Source organism: Rutidosis leptorrhynchoides, chromosome 3, assembly GCF_046630445.1.
Source record: "Rutidosis leptorrhynchoides isolate AG116_Rl617_1_P2 chromosome 3, CSIRO_AGI_Rlap_v1, whole genome shotgun sequence".
NCBI classification, from domain to species: Eukaryota; Viridiplantae; Streptophyta; class Magnoliopsida; order Asterales; family Asteraceae; genus Rutidosis; species Rutidosis leptorrhynchoides.
In genome coordinates, this window is record NC_092335.1 from 52,604,220 (window position 1) to 52,627,239 (window position 23,020).

The following is a 23,020-nucleotide window of genomic DNA, read 5'->3' on the forward strand; positions in this document are numbered from 1 at the left end:
TAACTTTAGACTGAGACAAGGTTGAATTCCGGAATTCAAGGGATTTATAGAAAATCTTCGAAATCAAAAAGATTTGATTCTTCGGTGAATAAGGAAATTAAGATCTCTCGAATTAAATGCGGTGATCTGCTTTGATTACTCTGTCTGATATTTCCATTATAAATTAAACTCTTCCGTTCCATTATTCTCACCCTTCCTATACTTTCCTTCTTGTTTCATACATCCAAAAGATTCTGAAAATGCTTAATCCAGTTCTGATCCTTATCCTCATCCTTATTATCGCAACAATCATTCTAATTTTCCAACTTCCACCAGAGGAATCTGTTTTCTTCTACTTCGCCCTCGGGATTATAATGTTTTTAATTCTCCCGTGTCTTTATGTTGCGATAAACATTGATATACACGGTTTGTAATTTATGAGTTGTTGTTGGGTTTTATATTTTCCCTTATATTTCGATGCCTCTGCTTCTGTCTTTCTGTAATCATTAACATCCACATTAAATACTCTCTCTCCAATTTACTGTGATTTATACTCCTATTTTTATTTCATATCTTCATTCTTTTGTTTTTCTCTTCTCGACTTTAAATCAAATTAATAATGGTCCAGAATTCATAGGTATGGAGTTTCAAATAATCCTAATGTTCTAAGTAGAAAGAACGTAATCGCACGATTTGACTTGTCAAATTACCAGAATATCCGGAAAAGATAGAACTATCAAGAAAATATGTTCTTGATATGTTTGGAGATTGAATAGAATGTAAGAGTCGTGTAACATGGCACATGATGACGTTATAGTCTGTGACTCATCACGTTCTATTAGAAACTCAGCATGACTTACTGTAATATAATCACGTTGATCAAGTGTCATTATATTATACTAACGTATGCATCAATTTCCAACACTACTTCAAAACATTCATATTTTAAATTCGATGATTCACAGAATCTAAAAACTAAAACAGTTTCCTTTTATGAGATAACATGGATAGTGCTGAGAGATTATTAATATCGGACGAGAATATTTATGAAGATATCTTCAGAAATATTGAGGATATTTATAATAAAAGATATGATAATATCTTAGAATTTTAAATTCACAGTGTGATGAAGAAATTCATTCACCGTGATTTAGAGCGATTAAGGAGTAAGATATTCGCTAAAGATTTCATCAGAAACAGAATCATCAGGATTCTTTAAATACAGGGTTTGGTCCTTGTATTTGTCCTTGATCTCCTTCAGGGTTTGCTCAATCTGTATTTTTTTTTTCAGTACCAAATTTTCTATCAAGCGTTCCTAACACTCCCTTCCTTATTATCAAACTTTCGGCCGTTTAGACCATCTACAATTTTTCTGTTTCCTCTGCATTTAATGCTACGATATCTGAATCATCGGTTATCAATCCGAGGTGGTTTCGGGAGAATTGTGTTTTTAGATGATTAAACGCTGATGGTAATATGGTAAAATTTAAAAGGTTCCCCGGTACCAATAAAGAGCACGCATATATATCAAAGTTATAATATGGTTGTTTCGAACGAAAATTCGAAGTTGACTTGTTGGAGCTGTGACAAAATTTACTAATTTGGAAAGGAATTGTAAAGTTATTTTCGGTAATAACATCGCCAAGGGAATTAGCACAGATACGTTTTAAACGTTTTCTTAGATTCTGAGTGTTTTTCAGGTGCATAACCATATGCATCAATCTTTTCTTCCGTAGATGAAGTGCGGTTGGTTCATCCTCTCGATTGAGGTGTTTTCAAGAATTATGAAAAGTTTGAATGCAGATTGTAATCGTCAAGATACAAATTAGGTTTAAGATGAAATCAAGTGGCAAACTTGAAGAAATGTTTAGTTTCATATGTTATAATCAATATTTTAATTCATTTTAATTGTCCAATGTTATTAGTCCACAGTTAGCAGTCCACAATTACTAACTCAATAATTTATATATAGTTTATAATATTCGAATTAATCAATACATATCATGACCCGTGTACATGTTTCAGACTCGATCACAACTCAAAGTATATATATTATTGTAGAATCAACCTCAACCATGTATAGACAACTCGATCATTACTGCATATAGAGTGTCTATGGTGATTCCAAATAATATATATAGATGCGTCGATATGATATGTCAAAATCTTGTATACGTGTCCCGATGTTTAAAGTGCGTAAAATAATAAACAGAAATTAAATGACGATAAATAAAGTGCGAAAAATAAATAACAGAAATTAAATGACAATAAATAAAATTGTGAGAATATAAATTGCGATAAAATAAATTGCGATAATTAAATTGCGATAAATAAAATGTAATACGGAATTAACAGTTAGCTAGGAACAGTTAGCTAGGATTTTGTTAGCGTGGTTTCTTAATAAAATTTCTCATAGTTAATTTGCTTGTTTCTAACAAATTTTATTTTGTCAAATGTTTTCTTCATTATGCCACTTGTTGGATTCTGATAAATCAAAATCCCAATATGAAATTGGATGAATATGGCTATTCTGTGGTGAACGGATTTGTATATCGGTGGATGTAAGTAGGATAGTATATGACTTGTTGAAACAGATTCGAAGAACGTACAATGTAACTTATTAATGTGAAATTTAAATAGTCCTCGGGTATTACCTACCCGTTAAAATATTTTCACCATTAATAGTTTGTACAAGAGAATTTTTAATTACAATCTTTATGAAAACATATATACATATATATTTTCTTCAGATTTATTCATGGATTTAATGAGTTAATATGATATTAAATTCATTTGCTTTTCGGTTGGAACTAGAATAAATAATCTCTAAAACTTTAGAGATTACATATTCGCCATGTCGAACGAAGATAAATGAGGTAGAACGATACGTAGAACGAAGATCATACTCAAAGTATAGATGATGATATTGAAGCATGGATTGTTGATGATACTGGTGCTGTTATTGATGGTACTGTTGGTGCCGGTGATGTTGCTGAAGTTGGTACATTTTGCACCATATTATCCGAATAGATTTTTCGAGCGCGAAGTTCGTTGACTTATTACTCCAGGATGATTGTTGATCGAAACGAGCAGATGAATAAGGTTCAAAATTGTGGATAGAATATAATCTTGTCGAGTTACCCTAGAAAGGAGGGTGAAGATGGTGTTTCGGATTGGTTTGCCAGTGAATGTTTCAAGTTCTTCACCCAGCGAACAATATGGTGGGTGAAAGGGATCGATTCTTATTGTCTCCAATGATTAAGTAGACTACGAACTCATCATATGAATTGGGGATGGTTGGTTGGTTGATTCATTCTGGTGACGCTGCTTTCGGAGCTTAGGTGAACGTCCACGTCGGAATAGTTGTCGGAATAACTATCAGAATAGTTATCGGAATTCGAGGGACTCGAACTGGTTGAAGGATTTATCCCATACGATCAGATGAAGGATTTTCGATATGAATTAGATTATAGGATGTAGATTAGTACCCTGTAATACATAATTTACATATGCATATATAATACTAAAATCCCATAAGTTACGGAGGAATCTACGGAAGCTGTCAGGTAAAGATAACAATAACAGGTACGTTAAGATATGAAGTAGCAGATACGTTAAGATATGTCTATACATTATTCATGCAACCATTGCAGTAAGAGGTGTCTAGACTAAGAATGATAAGCAAGTGATTCTCTAAGAATGATAAGCATGTAATTTTTGACACAAAATGATAAGCAAAACTTTTGACATGCAGACACGGTCGAAGTCCAGACTCACTAATGCATCCTAACAATTTATCAGTTAGACACACTAATGCAGACATGGTTCGCTAAGACCACCGCTCTGATACCAACTGAAAGGACCCGTCCTAATTCATCCGGACGAAGTCCATATCGATTATAAACGATTCATAACAGTTGATTACATCGTGAGGTACTTGGCCTCTATATGATACATTTTTACAAACATTGCATTCATTTTTGAAAAGACAAACTTCCATTACATCGAAAGTTGACGACATGCATACCATCTCATATTATATCCAACTATAATTGACTTAATAATAATCTTGATGAACTCAACGACTCGAATGCAACTTCTTTTGAAATATGTCATGAATGACTCCAAGTAATATCTCTAGAATGAGAAAATGCACAGCGGAAGGTTTCTTTAATACCTGAGAATAAACATGCTTTAAAGTGTCAACCAAAAGGTTGGTGAGTTCATTAGTTTAACAAAAGTAATCATTTCATAATTTTAATAGACCACAAGATTTCATATTTCCATTTCTCATAAGCATACGTCCCATACATAGAGACAAAAATATCATTCATATGGATTGAACACCTGGTAACCGACATTCACAATATGCATATAAGAATATCCCCATCATTCCGGGATCCTCCTTCGGACATGATATAAATTTCGAATTACTAAAGCATCCGGTACTTTGGATGGGGCTTGTTGGGCCCGATAGATCTATCTTTAGGATTTGCGTCAATTAGGGTGTCTGTTCCCTAATTCTTAGATTACCAGACTTAATAAAAAGGGGCATATTCGATTTCGATCATTCAACCATATAATGTAGTTTCGATTACTTGTGTCTATTTCGTAAAACATTTATAAAAGCAGCGCATGTATTCTCAGTCCTAAAAATATATATTGCAAAAACATTTAAAAAGGGAGTAATGAAACTCACGCATATAAATATTGTAAAACAGTTAATAAAGCATTTGCATGTATTCTCAGCCCAAAAACGAAAAGTGTAAAAGGGAGCAAATGAAACTCACCATACTGTATTTTGTAGTAAAAATACATATGACGTCATTGAACAATTATAGGGTTGGCCTCGGATTCACGAACCTATATCAAGTATATATATTAACACCTATAATTGTAATTCAAGCAACTTTATATTTATTTTGTTATGTTTTAAGATTTATATTCTTATATATAATTTTATAATATGTTGTTATACTTATTTGATATATACAATTCAATTAACGTTATAATATTGTATTAGTTAAAACATAATTTCATATAATATTAGTATATTTATGTAATAAATATATTTAGTGTACAAAATATTTATTTGTTAGAATGATAGTTTTGAAAATATTGATTTACTAATAATAATAATAATAATAATAATAATAATAATAATAATAATAATAATAATAATAATAATAATAATAATAATAATAATACCCATAATAATAATTTACTACTACTGTTAATCTTAATAAGAGGACCAACTTTAATTAATAATAATGATAATAATAATAATAATAATATTAATAATAATAATAATAATAATAATAATAATAATAATAATAATAATAATAATGATAATGATAATAATAATAACAAAAATAATAAATGTGCTACCTTAATGAAACAAGCTCCAAAAATAAATTGCCTTTGCACGGGCTCGAACCCTCGACCTCTCGCTCACCCACAAACACCCTTAACCACTATTCTGTTTCTATTTATTTGATATTTTTCAAACCTTTTTATATAAAACCCGATATATCCATTATTCTGATCCATGTCTAACCTCGTCCCAACTTAATTATTTCGGTCCATTAGATTTTTCAGCCCAATATCGATTCATAAGTCTAATTCAGTAACCCAGACAGCTTCTGTGTTTAAATAAAAAAAAATTACTGTAGCCAGGTTTCGAACCCCAGACCTCCAGTTCATATCCACACACTCTAACCATCTGATCCACTTAGTTTTTCTGATTTAAATCAACTTATAATTGTATATGAACTGTATATATCTGTTTCTCTATCTTCTTCAAAAACTAAACCCAGAACTATTCTTTCATCTTCATCACTAAACCAATTATCAATATCATCTAACATCAAATAACATCTCGTCATCACCACCATCATACTCGCTACTGTATCATCATAATCATTATCTATTATCTAACTTCTTAATTTACGTCATCATCATCTTTCGTTATTTAACAGCTCCATCATCGCTCTTGCTATTTAATAGGAATAGAAACAGAATAAAGTGCAGCAACGGCAGTCACTTGTGGTGGTATAACAAAACAGAAACAACCATGTAAACGTACAGGAGCACAACAATTAGTTTTGGTTTGAAAAATGAGTAACAAGTGGGTTGTATTTGGTGGTTTCTTCGAACGGTAATAGTAAAAGAGCAGCAACATTGGTGGTTGAGGTAGCGGATGAGAGCTTGGTTCACGGTGGTGGTGGCTCAACAAGGTGGTGGTATTGGCCGATGGTGAGGAGATGGTGGTTTGAGTGTTCACGATGGTGTAGGTTAATAGTGGTGATGGGTTGCACGACGGAGCGGTGAAGTGATGGACGGTGGTTGATCGGTGACCGGTTGTGGTGGTGAGGAATGAAGGATGGTGAAGGTTGATCCTAAATTCCCGTAAAAATATCCATCTAATTCTATCTATCATATAACTAACAATTATAGATATATATAATACTATATAATATAATATATAATATAATAATTATAATTTAATAATAATAATTAACATGTGATATAAGACTTTTTAAAAAAAACAGTAATTCTCGTGACAAACTTTTGTATCTATACTACCGACAGTTATCACATTAATTGTATCGTGTCCATTGCTAAACAGTTAAAATATAAAAGTGTTCCTAAAAATCCCAATCTTTTAGATTAAATATATTTAATTATTTCACTCATTAACTGTTTGAAACCTGATCAAAAAGGTTCAATAATTATTTATTTTCTGTTCCAATTAATATATACGGAGTACTAATATTTAAACTTAAAAAGGTAAAAATATTTTTATCAAACCTAAGATCTTCGTAATCAATTTACAGTTCAATTTTTATTTTCAATCTTCTTAAACACGTATTAGAACTATATGAACACTGGCGAAATGCCAACCGAGTTTTACTGATGTTTACCATTTAAGCTCGAAATCATTCATTTTCAATATACACATTCGATATATATATATATATATATATATATATATATATATATATATATATATATATATATATATATATATATATATATATATATATATATATATATATATCAAATCTTAATTAACAAGTTTAAGTAAATAAATAATATATTGATTATATTCTTTTAAACAATTAAATATAATATTATATATTTACAAGTAATATTTATATATATATTTTTATATATATTATTATAATATATAGTTTCCATTAATCGCATTTTATTTTATTTATTACAATATAAATCTTAATAATCATAATATTCTAAATTATATTTCAAATTATAAATACCTATACCTATTTAAATATATATGTTATCTATTTACAAATAGTTGTTCGTGAATCGTCAGGAATGGTCGAAAGTCAAACGAATATATGAAACAGTTCAAAATATTTGTGACTCAACATTACAGACTTTGCTCATCGTGTCGAAATCATATCAAGATTAAGTTTAAATTTGATCGGAAATTCCCGGGTCATCACACCTGTTACTACCGTTCCACCGTTCCACCGTTCCAGAGATCGAAACATTACTTCACGCAATCTAGGAGGAGTACCCCTCGGATTACGCGCCCACTAAAGTTGATCCTCGAAGGAGGAGATATGTGAGAACTTGTCGGAGTAACCGCACCCCGAGCTCACTCTAATCAGCCACGTACAACGTATGAACATTAGAAGGTTGTTCACTTCCCGCAAGGTGACCCGTATCTCGTACGCTTTCATGACCATCACTTATCTCTTTCGTTCCTTACCACTACTCGACGAATCAATGACACTTCTGGACTTAGGTCCCTAGCACTCTTAGGCATTGGAGAAGTCGGGAGGATATCTCCTTTCACAAGGTCATAGTGCCTTCCACTGATGAACAGCCATACCCAAGGACTTGGGAGTTGCCTCAAGACATATCGTATTACTACTTGCTACATGTACAACTCGACGCGAGACCCAGATTGAATTTCTAGAAAGGAACCTAATGACATTACCTGAACCCGAACATTTTGAAGAAATTTCGGGACATTTAGGCATTGATGCATGACCTACGAAACCTACGCACTCACACCGAGAAATGGTGAGATTAATTATGTAGAATTTGTTTTGAGATAGCATAGATAAAACACCGCTAGATGAAATCGAGTAGAACTTGAAGTGATCACGTTACATGGACCATATGGAATGATATTGGAATGAACGTACGATTTAGTATAATATAATGACGTCAGGCCAGCATGATTATATTGAAGTAAATCATGCAGAAGTTTCAATGTTACTACATGAGGAATATGAGGTGATCCAGGGAAAACTTTGGTAGGGATCACTTGAGTATACGCATTATGGTCTGTTAGAGGTAGGGAAGGAATAACCATGTAGCCCAGATACTATACAAGAAGGGCCTTGATTGCAGAATTGATAACCCGAAAATTTGTTATAGATATAGACACCCTGGACACTTAAGAAAAAAGTTCTTAAATAGGAAAAACTTTGGACTTACTTGCGATAGAGCAATTGTTATCTCAGCTATGGAGACTCGCATGAATCCTGATTTTAGTTAGGGTACGTTTCGTCACAACATTTTATTTTCTCAGAGTTATTTAAAACTAGAGCGATAGAAACCTTATATCTAAGAACATTAGTGTTATGACTGATAAGCCATTAACAACCATGAGAGTTAAGTATTCTATAGGACAAGCTAATGGTAAGATGACCGAGATAGATGAATAATTTAATGTAGTACTTTAAAATTAACAGGTGGGTCATTGGAGATGACCTCATGCCAACAAAACTTGGAAGTTTTAAAGTAGTAGTTAGAAAGGATTAGTTACCTACGCACAAGCAGATGTTATCTGAGAAGATTGATAGAATTTTTTCACGGTGGTATAATAAGATTTGGTTGAAATGAACCTTAAGATTATCCTAATACATCAAGTTAGGAAGCTTGATGTAAAAGTTAGAATGGACTTTAGGAAGCTTTGATGAAATATTTGGAACGGACTGGCTTTTAAGGATGAAATATTTGGAACGGACCCGAGAATTTTCGATCAAATTTAAACTTTAATCTTTATATGTTTCCGACACGATAAGCAAAGTCTGTAAAGTTGAGTCTCAAAATTTTTGAACTAATTATATGAATTCAATTTGACCTTTGATTATTCCCGACGATTCACGAACAACTGTTTGTAATTAGATATGTATATATATTATAACTTGAAATGCATTACTAAATTGTTATATGATTTAGTTGTTATGTTGCTATTACTTTTAAAATCAATACTTGTATTACTAATATTACTACATTAAAAATATGGATATGAAATTTGATATAAATATTATTATCAACATTAATATAATTAATAATATAATTAACATTAATAAAATTATTATCATTAGATTCACTAAAATTATTATTATTGTGACTTATTATTATTATTACACTTATGATTTTTATTATTAGTAGTAGTGTTATAAATGTTGTTGATATGCTATTAATATTATTATTAGTATTATTGTATTACCAGATATTATCAAAATTATTATTATTAATAACCTGATCATTAAAATTATTATCGTTAAGATAGTTATATTATTATCATTATCCTTATTACAAATATTATTCATTCATTATTTCTATAAATATCATTATAAAAACTATCAAATATATTGTTATTACTAATATTACCATTAATAAGATTATGATTTTTGTTAATTATTATTAGTATTATTTGATATCATTATCATTAATTAATTTTATTATTTTTATTACTAACTCATTATCAGTATTATAATTATTCATATATATATATTTAATTAGTTACTAATATTAAAAGAGTCAAATTTATAAGAATTAGATACATGAATCGAGTTTGTTACATATCTACATCAAAACTTTATTAATTTGTTGCTTGTCTCAAATTCTGTATTAAGATTCGAATCTAAAAACAGATGTATCCGAATTAAGTTACCCATCTCTATCTACTTTGATACTTTTTATTTATTCTCTGTAAAGAGATTATATCATGTCGACATTTTCTTTGCTATACACCACCTTTGTCTTCAAACCCATTTATCTTTTTCTCTTTCTCTGATTGCATTCGAACCATAAAACAAATCAATCAAACTCCATTGATTGAATCAGGAGCATCTCATTTATACTTCCATTAACCATTCTCTACTTATAAAATCGAATTCGAACCACCGTTACAACCTCCATTTAACAACCACCATGAACTCTTTTTATGTTAACATTATGTTACTTGACTACTACAATCACTACTACTAAATTGTTAATTGCCTTCTGTCTTTCGAACACCCTTGTTAACCACCTGCACAACCCACCTACAACTTCCCTTTCCTATTTGATCACCCATATACACACCTGCATTTTTCGTAAACCAACCCGTCGCCACCCTCTCTTTCGTGAACAAACCCTCAACCATCTTTTCCCTCTCTCTATCTCTCTCCCCTCTTTTTATTTCTTTCCGTAAACCCAACCTACTAATCCCGTTTCTGGTTCGCTACAACAGAAATAGAGACGATAATATATTAAACCCGGAAGATGAGATAGACATGAAAGATGAGATAGAGTGTTATGAACAAATGATAATATTCTTCTATTTTTAAAACACTTGCAAGTTCTTTTTGTTCCCTTGGTGGCCGACCGCTATGAATCAAACATTCCACTCAATTCTTCCTTTTTAATTGGTATGTGGAGCACCACCCTATTTTTAATCTAAGTGTCGGTGAGTAAAAAAGGGAAACAAGCTAACAAATCTTTGAATCTTTGAAACACGAACCGTGTTTTTATTTGATAACTGGGTCAAATTTTTTATTGTTATCACTTGGGCCATTAATTGACGAATGGGCTTGTGAAGGTTTGGACTTAAGGAATCTGTTTGTTGGGTCGTAAACTAGCTTACAACCGCGACCCAAATTCAGTTACGATTAGATTACTGTGATGTATAATCAATTATGGGCATGATAATACTTTAGGACATAACAGTCACGATTAGGGTAAGCAAATGATGATGAAACGGGATTCATGACGATAGGATGATATGATGATAGATAATGATGATGAAAATCGTATTTGATGGCGTTAAAATGACAAATGGGGTTTTACGATTATGATCAGGTTATGACTCTGTGATACGATTATGATTATGATTTGGTTATGATAAGATGTTAATGATGATAAATGGTTTGATCCTGGTTGATGTATATTGTTTGAGGAAGAAAGGGAAACACAGAAAAACTAGTTAAATAGAATTGATTGTAGAAATTAATCAGAAAAAGGGCCACAGCCCAATGGTTCAAGATGTTAATTGGTATTCTAGAGGTTGCGGGTTCGAGACTTGTTCGGGACTTTTCTTTTTATATAAGCTTTGGAAGGTATAAATCATTACCAAAATTATTATTATTATTATTATTATTATTATTATTATTATTATTATTATTATTATTATTATTATTATTATTATTATTATTATTATATTATTATTATTATTATTATTATTATTATTATTATTATTATTATTATTATTATTATATTATTATTATTATTATTATTATTATTATTATTATTATTATTATTATTATTATTATTATTATTAAATCATTAATATCATAACTACCATAAACAGTAAAATTAATACTGTTACAAGTACCATTATTAATATCATTGTTATATTCACTAATAGGGTTATTATTAACATATGTATATTATTAATGTTATTATCATTATTTATTTTTACTAATATTAACTTAGTATAATAGAATTACTATTTTGATAAACAAATTAAATACATACATAAATATATATATTTAACACATAAAATATAACAAAATTTAATATTTTTATATATATACAAACATATAAAACCTATATATATATATATATATATATATATATATATATATATATATATATATATATATATATATATATATATATATATTATTAACATAAAAATGATATAACTAATACATTTATATATATATATGTATATATATGTACTCAATTACAACTATGAATATTAATAAATACACAAATGATATAGGTTCGTGAATCCAAGGTCAATCCTGCATTGTTCAGTTGTTTAATGTCGTTATATGTATTTTTACTACAAAATACATAAGGTGAGTTTCATTTGCCTATTTACCCTTTATATTTTTGGGCTGAGAATACATGCGCAATTTTTATAAATGTTTTACGAAATAGACACAAGTAATTGAAACTACATTATATGGTTGAATGATCGAAATCGAATATGCCCCTTTTACTCTGGTAATCTAAGAATTAGGGAACAGACACCCTAATTGACGCGAATCCTAAAGATAGATCTATCGGGCCCAACAAGCCCCATCCAAAGTACCGGATGCTTTAGTACTTCAAAATTTATATCATGTCCGAAGGAGGATCCCGGAATGATGGGGATATTCTTATATGCATATTGTGAATGTCGGTTACCAGGTGTTCAATCCATATGAATGATATTTTTGTCTCTATGCATGGGACGTATGTTTATGAGAAATGGAAATATGAAATCTTGTGGTCTATTAAAATTATGAAATGATTATTTATGTTAAACTAATGAACTCACCAACCTTTTGGTTGACACTTTAAAGCATGTTTATTCTCAGGTATGAAAGAAATCTTCCGCTATGCATTAGCTCATATTAGAGACATTACTTGGAGTCATTCATGGCATATTTCAAAAGACGTTGCATTCGAGTCGTTGAGTTCATCAAGATTATTATTAAGTCAATTATAGTTAGATGTATTATGAAATGGTATGCATGCCGTCAACTTTCGATGTAATGAAAGATTGTCTTTTCAAACACGAATGCAATGTTTGTAAATGTATCATATAGAGGTCAAGTACCTCGCGATGTAATCAACTGTTGTGAATCGTTTATAATCGATATGGACTTCGTTCGGATGGATTAGGACGGGTCTTCACAGTTGGTATCAGAGCGGTGGTCTTAGCGAACCAGGTCTGCATTAGTGTGTATAACTGATAAGTCGTTAGGATGCATTAGTGAGTCTGGACTTCGACCGTGTCTGCATGTCAAAAGTTTTGCTTATCATTTCATGTCGAAAATTACCTGTTTATCATCCTTAAAGTCTAGACACGTCTTACTGCCGCTATTGCATAGACAGTGTATAGATAAATTCATATCTTAGCATATCTGTTGTTGTTACTTTGCCTGACAGCTTCCGTAGATTCCTCCGTAACTTATGGGATTTTAGTATTATATATGCATATGTAAATTATGTATTGCAAGGTACTAATCTACATCCTATAATCTATTTCTTATCGAAAATTCTTCATCTGATTGTACGGGATGAATCCTTGAACCAGTTCGAGTCCCTCAAATTTCGATAGTTATTTCGACAGCTATTCCGATGTGGACGTTCACCTAAGCTCCGAAAGCAGCGTCACCAGAATGAATCAACCAACCAACCATCCCCAATTCATATGATGAGTTCGTAGTCGACTTAATTAATGGAGACGAGAAGAAGGCAATCCTTTCCATCAACCAAATTCACCTCTTGGTGAAGAACCTGAAGCACTTACCGACGAACCACACCGAAACACCATTTTCACCCTCATTTCCCGAATATCTCACCACGATTATATTCTATCTAAAATTCTAAACCTTATTCATCCATTCGTTCCGACTAACAATCATCCCAGAGTAATACAAGAAGTCAGCGAACTTCGCGCCCGAGTTATAGTCTTGGAAAAATATGGTGTAAAATTTACCAGCTTCAGCAACATCGCTGGCACCAACAGTACCACCAACATCAATACCAGTACCACCAACAACCCAAGTTTCAACATCACACGCCTCAACATCTCATTATGTACCCCGAGCATAATCATCATTCTACGTATCAGTTTACATCATTTATCTTCGTTCGAAATGGCGATTATGAAATCTCTAATGTTTTAGAGATTATATATTCTAGTTCTAACGGTAAACCAAATGAGTTTAATATCATATTAACTCAATGAATCCATGATTACATCTGAAGAAAATATATATGTATATATGTTTTCATAAAGATTGTAATTAAAAATTCTTTCGTACAAAGTGTTAATCGTGAAAATATTTTAACGGGTAGGTAATACCCGAGGAATATTCAGATTTCACATTAATAAATTACACTGTACATTCTTCGAAGCTGATTCAACAGTCGTTTACTATCCTACTTACATCCACCAATATGTGTATCCGTTCACCGCAGAATAACCATTTTTATTCAAATTCATATTTGGATTTTGATTTATCATAATCCATCAAGTGGCATAATGAAGAAAACATTGGACAAAATAAAATTTGTTAGAAACAAACAAATTAACTATGAGAAATTTTGTTAAGAATTCACGCTAACTGTTTCCAGCTAACTGTTCCTAGCTAACTGATTACATTTTATTTATCGCAGTTTATTTATCGCAATTTAATTATCGCAATTTTATTTATCGTCATTTAATTTCTGTTATTTACTTTACGCACTTTATTTATCGTCATTTAAATTCTGTTATTTATTTTACGCACTTTAAATGTCGGGACACGTATACAAGGTTTTGACATATCATATCGACCCATCTATATATATTATTTGGAATAACCATAGACATTCTATATGCAGTAATGCGGAAGTTAGCTATACAGGGTTGAGGTTGATTCTACAATAATATATATAGTTTGAGTTGTGATCGAGTCTGAAACATGTACACGGGTCACGATACGTATTAATTAATTCGAATATTATATAGTAAACTATATATGAATTATTATTTGTACACTGCTAACTATGGACTATCAACTGAGGACTATCAATATTGGACAATTAAAATGAATTAAAATATTGATTATAACAAATGAAACTAAACAATTCTTCAAGTTTGCCACTTGATTTCATTCTAAACTTCATTAGTATCTTGACGATTACAATCTGCGTTCAAGCCTTTCATGATTCTTGAAAACACCTCAATCGATAGGATGAATCAACCGCACTTCATCTACGGAAGAAAAGATTTATGCATATAGTTATGCACCTAAGAAACTCTCGGCAATTGAGTAAAAGTTTAACACGTAGCCGCGTCAGATCCTTTGGCATTTATTAGCAAAAATAACTTTGCGATCCCTTTTCAAAGTAGCCAATTTTGTCACAGCTCCAGCAGGTCAACTTCGACTTTTCATTCGAAGTAGCCTTACTATAAATCCTGATATATACGATTACCCTTTTGATACCGGAGAATTCTTTTATATTCCACCATATTACCAGCAGACGTACCAGCAACCTCGTTGCTTCTTGGCTTAAATCTCTCTGACAAATCATTATATTTATTCATTGAAACCCTATCATATACTCATCCGCATCTTGTAACGAGAACTGCCATACCAATTACCGGGAATCAGCAATCAGTACTTTGAAAACTCACAGCATATCAACATCAACAGTTATATGTATGACATTTATCTCTTAGAATTATGATCTCTCATTCTGAAATTCTGAAAAGCACTCAGTCACAAATCAATACTCTGAATGTTGAAAAAGCTGAATGAAGCAGCAGAAACCATAGACAACCATAAACGCTCTTAATCATCGGAAGTTTGATGATAAAGAATAGTATGTTGGAAAAGCTCAGAAAAGTTAGAACTGAAAAACTGATTGAGCAAACTACGAAGGAGTCTTTGAACAAATCACAAGAACTAAGCTTGTACATTAAGAATCCTGATGATTCTGTTTCTGATGAAATCTTTAGCGAATACCTTGCTTCTGACTCCAAACTCTTGCGGATAAATTTTCTTCACCACCCTTCAATATTAGAAATTCCAAGATATCATCGTATCTTTCATTATAAATATCCTCTATATTTCTGAAGATATTTTCATAGCTATTCTTATCTGAAATCATTAATCTCTTCGTGCTATCAGTGTTACATCATATAGAAACTGTTAGTTTCTATATTCTGTAAACTTTCTAGCTTAAAATATGAATGTTATTGAAGTAATGTTGAGAACCGAAGCATGAGTTAGTATAATATAATGACACTTGATCAACGTGATTATATTACAGTAAGTCATGCTGAGTTTCTAAATGGAACATGATGAATCACAGATTATAACATCATCATGTGTCATGTTACATAACTCTTTCATTCTGTTTAACTTCTGAACATATCAAGAAAATATGTTCTTGATAGTTCTATTCTCAGTGATTCTGGTAATTTGACAAATCAAATCGTGCGATCACGTTCTTTCTTGCTTAGAACATGGAGTTCATTCAAAACTCCATATTTACGAATTATGGACCATTACTCGCTTTACTAGAGGTTGAGAAGAGAATAAAAAGGAAAAGAGCTCCAAAATATAAGAGAAAATATAAAGCCCAATAACAACATGGAGATTACAAACCGTGGATATTAATACGGATAGCAATATAAAGACACGGGAGAATGAATAACACTATAACCCCAAGATAATAGTAGAAGTAAATAAAATCCTCCGATAGTAGATGAAAGAGAAGAATGACAGATAGGAAGGTTAGGAGTATATCAAGGATCAGAACAGGATGGAGCATATGGACGAATGTTTTAAAGTATGAGTTGAGGGAGAAAGAATAGAAGGTGTGAGTTGTAAGGAAACGACGGGGGTGGATTTATAGTAAAATATCCAACAGAGCAATCAAAACAGATGATCGCATTTAAAGCGGATCCTAATTCCCTTGATTACCAAAGAATCAAATCTTATTACGAAGATTTTCTCCAAATCTCTTGAACTTGGAAATCAATCCTATCTACGTCAAAAGATATGACAAATCTATACCTACTCATTTCACTATTTGGTGATAGCTTCACTCGTACTCTTCACAAAATCAAATGGTTTTATCCATATTACTCAATGATGATAAAACTCTATTTATCAACTCATATTTGTCATGAAAATATTTTTATAGTTAGCCATGACAACCTCGATCAAATTTCGGGACGAAATTTCTTTAACGGGTAGGTACTGTGATGACCCGGGAATTTCCGATCAAATTTAAACTTTAATATTTATATGTTTCCGACACGATAAGCAAAGTCTGTAAAGTTGAGTCTCAAAATTTTTGAACTAATTATATGAATTCAATTTGACCTTTGATTATTCCCGACGATTCACGAACAACTTTTGTAATTAGATATGTATATATATTATAACTTGCAATGCATTACTAAATTGTTATATGATTTAGTTGTTATGTTGCTATTACTTTTAAAATCAATACTTGTATTACTAATATTACTACATTAAAAATATGGATATGAAATTTGATATAAATATTATTATCAACATTAATATAATTAATAATATAATTAACATTAATAAAATTATTATCATTAGATTCACTAAAATTATTATTATTGTGACTTATTATTATTATTACACTTATGATTTTTATTATTAGTAGTAGTATTATAAATGTTGTTGATATGCTATTAATATTATTATTAGTATTATTGTATTACCAGATATTATCAAAATTATTATTATTAATAACCTGATCATTAAAATTATTATCGTTAAGATAGTTATATTATTATCATTATCCTTATTACAAATATTATTCATTCATTATTTCTATAAATATCATTATAAAAACTATCAAATATATTGTTATTACTAATATTACCATTAATAAGATTATGATTTTTGTTAATTATTATTAGTATTATTTGATATCATTATCATTAATTAATTTTATTATTTTTATTACTAACTCATTATCAGTATTATAATTATTCATATATATATATATATATATTTAATTAGTTACTAATATTAAAAGAGTCAAATTTATAAGAATTAGATACATGAATCGAGTTTGTTACATATCTACATCAAAACTTTATTAATTTGTTGCTTGTCTCAAATTCTGTATTAAGATTCGAATCCAAAAACAGATGTATCCAAATTAAGTTACCCATCTCTATCTACTTTGATACTTTTTCTTTATTCTCTGTAAAGAGATTATATCATGTCGACATTTTCTTTGCTATACACCACCTTTGTCTTCAAACCCACTTATCTTTTTCTCTTTCTCTGATTGCGTTCGAACTATAAAACAAATCAATCAAACTCCGTTGATTGAATCAGGAGCATCTCATTTATACTTCCATTAACCATTCTCTACTTATAAAATCAAATTCGAACCACCGTTACAACCTCCATTTAACAACCACCATGAACTCTTTTTATGTTAACATTATGTTACTTGACTACTACAATAACTACTACTAAATTGTTAATTGCCTTCTGTCTTTCGAACACCCTTGTTAACCACCTGCACAACCCACCTACAACTTCCCTTTCCTATTTGATCACCCATGTACACACTTGCATTTTTCGTAAACCAACCCGTCGCCACCCTCTCTTTCGTGAACAAACCCTCAACCATCTTTTCCCTCTCTCTATCTCTCTCTCCTCTTTTTATTTCTTTCCGTAAACCCAACCTACTAATCCCGTTTCTGATTAGCTACAACAGAAATAGAGACGATAATATATTAAACCCGGAAGATGATATAGACATGAAAGATGAGATAGAGTGTTATGAACAAATGATAATATTCTTCTATTTTTAAAACACTTGCAAGTTCTTTTTGTTCCCTTGGTGGCCGACCGCTATGAATCAAACATTCCACTCAATTCTTCCTTTTTAATTGGTATGTGGAGCACCACCCTATTTTTAATCTAAGTGTCGGTGAGTAAAAAGGGAAACAAGCTAACAAATCTTTGAATCTTTGAAACACGAACCGTGTTTTTATTTGATAACTGGGTCGAATTTTTTATTGTTATCACTTGGGCCATTAATTGACGAATGGGCTTGTGAAGGTTTGGACTTAAGGAATCTGTTTGTTGGGTCGTAAACTAGCTTACAACCGCGACCCAAATTCAGTTACGGTTAGATTGCTGTGATGTATAATCAATTATGGGCATGATAATACTTTAGGACATAACGGTCACGATTAGGGTAAGCAAATGATGATGAAACGGGATTCATGACGATAGGATGATATGATGATAGATAATGATGATGAAAATCGTATTTGATGGCGTTAAAATGACAAATGGGGTTTTACGATTATGATCAGGTTATGACTCTGTGATACGATTATGATTATGATTTGGTTATGATAAGATGTTAATGATGATAAATGGTTTGATCCTGGTTGATGTATATTGTTTGAGGAAGAAAGGGAAACACGGAAAAACTAGTTAAATAGAATTGATTGTAGAAATTAATCAGAAAAAGGGCCACAGCCCAATGGTTCAAGATGTTAATTGGTATTCTAAAGGTCGCGGGTTCGAGACTTGTTCGGGACTTTTCTTTTTATATAAGCTTTGGAAGGTATAAATCATTACCAAAATTATTATTATTATTATTATTATTATTATTATTATTATTATTATTATTATTATTATTATTATTATTATTATTATTATTATTATTATTATTATTATTATTATTATTATTATTATTAAATCATTAATATCATAACTACCATAAACAGTAAAATTAATACTGTTACAAGTACCATTATTAATATCATTGTTATATTCACTAATAGGGTTATTATTAACATATGTATATTATTAATGTTATTATCATTATTTATTTTTACTAATATTAACTTAGTATAATAGAATTACTATTTTGATAAACAAATTAAATACATACATAAATATATATATTTAACACATAAAATATAACAAAATTTAATATTTTTATATATATACAAGCATATAAAACCTATATATATATATATATATATATATATATATATATATATATATATATATATATATATATATATATATATATATATATATATATATTATTAACATAAAAATGATATAACTAATACATTTATATATATATGTATATATGTATATATATGTACTCAATTACAACTATGAATATTAATAAATACACAAATGATATAGGTTCGTGAATCCAAGGTCAATCCTGCATTGTTCAGTTGTTTAATGTCGTTATATGTATTTTTACTACAAAATACATAAGGTGAGTTTCATTTGCCTTTTTACCCTTTATATTTTTGGGCTGAGAATACATGCACAATTTTTATAAATGTTTTACGAAATAGACACAAGTAATTGAAACTACATTATATGGTTGAATGATCGAAATCGAATATGCCCCTTTTACTCTGGTAATCTAAGAATTAGGGAACAGACACCCTAATTGACGCAAATCCTAAAGATAGATCTATCGGGCCCAACAAGCCCCATCCAAAGTACCGGATGCTTTAGTACTTCGAAATTTATATCATGTCCGAAGGAGGATCCCGGAATGATGGGGATATTCTTATATGCATATTGTGAATGTCGGTTACTAGGTGTTCAATCCATATCAGTGTTGCAGATCTCGGAATTTCTCGGCGAGATCTCGGGGAGATCTCGGTTTCAAAACTCAGCCGAGAATATTTTCCCATCTCGTTGAGATTTCTCGGTCAACGGTTAAAATCTCGGTCAACGTCACGATTTCTCGGATTTTCTCGGTGAGATCTCGGATTTTCTCGTAATTTCTCGGATTTTCTCGCAATTTCTCGGATTTTCTTCTAATTTTTCGCTCATTTCTCAAATTTTCTCGTAAAAATCCATATAAATATACATATATTTATATATTTATACATATTTATATTAAAAATACTAGAAAGTCAACACAAGTCAACGTCCGAGATCTCCCCGAGATTTTTCCGAGATGCCGAGATCGCCTCAAAAATGTCCAAACGAGATCTCCCCGAGATCCGAGTTCTCCAACTGATGTGTGCGATCGAGACCTTTATTTATGAACGGATTTGAGTTGTTTTGTTACACGAATTGATTTATTGTATATGTGGTATTTTATTGATTTTAGGTTGATTTCACACATATATATAGGCAACTAGTCCTATCCGTGTAGTTTAGTTTGTTGGTAAATCCGATTCGTTCCACAGGGAGATGGAGTGTTCAGTGTTTAATGGTTTTTAATAGTCTTTGATGTCAAACTTAATTAAAGGGGGTTTTGGATTAGGCAATTGTAAAATAACAGTAAAAGAAAATAACTAAAACTAATTTACTAAATAAAATTACAAGATTACAAAAATTAACTTAAAAAGGAACTAAATGAAATTATACTAATTATGATGCGACAATTATATTACTAGATGGTAATTAGTAAAATAGTAATTTTTAATAAAACTATATGTTTAGAATTTTGTTTTAAGTAATTATTATATAAACTTATTTAAATTAACTAAATGACATTTTTAATAAAACTAATACAAATTAAAAGGAAATTAATTAATTAACTAATTATAAACTAGTTACAATTTATAAACTTATAATAATTAATACTAATTTTAAGATTAAAACATTTATTAAGGTATTTTATAATAAGTAAAACTAATTAACTTAATTAAAATAACTATTAACCTAAATATATATAATTAAATAATTAAAACCCTAAATTTAACCCTAGCTGTACTGTAGCCGCGTCAGAGCCTTACACGATTCATGTGATGATACACGATTCGTGTATGTGTAAAAATATGTGACACTTAACTGTTACGAAAAATAATTGTTTTTATGTATTTTTCTAATATTTTAAAATGGTAAATCGTAAATAATAATAATAATACTTTTATAACAAATATAAATAAGATAAATGGGAGTGTTTACTTAATTGTGTCACCCCTAGGTCCATGGATTGTTTTAAGTTTTACGCCCTATTTAAAATGTTCTAGTATCAAACTTTACATTTTTCTCTCGAATAAACATAAGGTTACAACTTAACTAAATAAAATCTAATTTTCATCGGATTCTTTTTAGAAAGCTACTATTCCCCAAGTATTTAAATTGAGACCTAGCCTAGTTTTGACCTTCGCCAAAACCTAAATTATAACGGTTTCCCTTTTTATAATTTCACTGTCATATAATTTATTGATATCACCCAAACCACCGAAGTTTATTTCTAAATTGGTGTCAATAACTTATCCATAAATTCGTCTAGATCATTTTTAATGTTGAAGCTTAATTTATGTAAATAAATATAACTTTCGTTATTTAAATTTACTAAATTAAGTGGCAAGGGTTAAATACCTAATTACATAAAAATGGTTCTTTTAACTAGGCTCAATATTAAAAATACTAAAGTTACATTTTAACTTTTACTAATGGTAACAATCCATTTCACTAGGGGCTCTACATTTAAGCAAACACTAGGGAAATTTAGCTATTCATTACACTAAGGTAGACATAAAAATATAGATATGCAAACATAATAACAACACTAATTTTAACAGAGTAAACTTATTAAAATATCTTCACTTGCATTAACTTCAAACGGTAGAAAAATTACAATAATAACACCCCTTTCACGCGTACAATAATACCCTTAATATTACAACTATCCTAAATATTTAACCTTGAAATAATAGAGTAATTGATAAAAATTACAGAATATTAATATGTGTGTGTATAGTAATTTTGTACTTGATAATATTCTCTATATCTTTTCTCTGTGTAGTACTCCGTATTTAAACTGAATAGAAGTAGTAGTTGAGGCTTTGTTGATTCCTTGCTGTAACTCATTGAGAAAAAGAATGGTTTTAAAACTCCAAAAGTAGCCGCCCCTTATCTGATGAATGATTAAATTCGGCCTAACATTACACGATTCGTGTATCACTACACGATTCGTGTGAGAACAAATATTCTACACGTTTCGTGTAGACATACACGATTCGTGTAAGATCAAATAACAGTTTTCTTCATTTTTCTTCTTCAGTTGTTCTTTGTTGATCCCGTGTTGACGTGTACTGATTTGGCACTTCTCATTTGAACTCTTTTCTTCTTTCATCTTGTACTTTCATTCGGATAAACGTTTCTTGATATAAATCTAGTTAAAACTATCGTTTTATCGTCGTTTCTTCTAACTTCACTCTTTTGTCGTTTTTCTCGTGAAATGCGCATTGAATGTCTTTGTAGATGATAAAAACCTATGA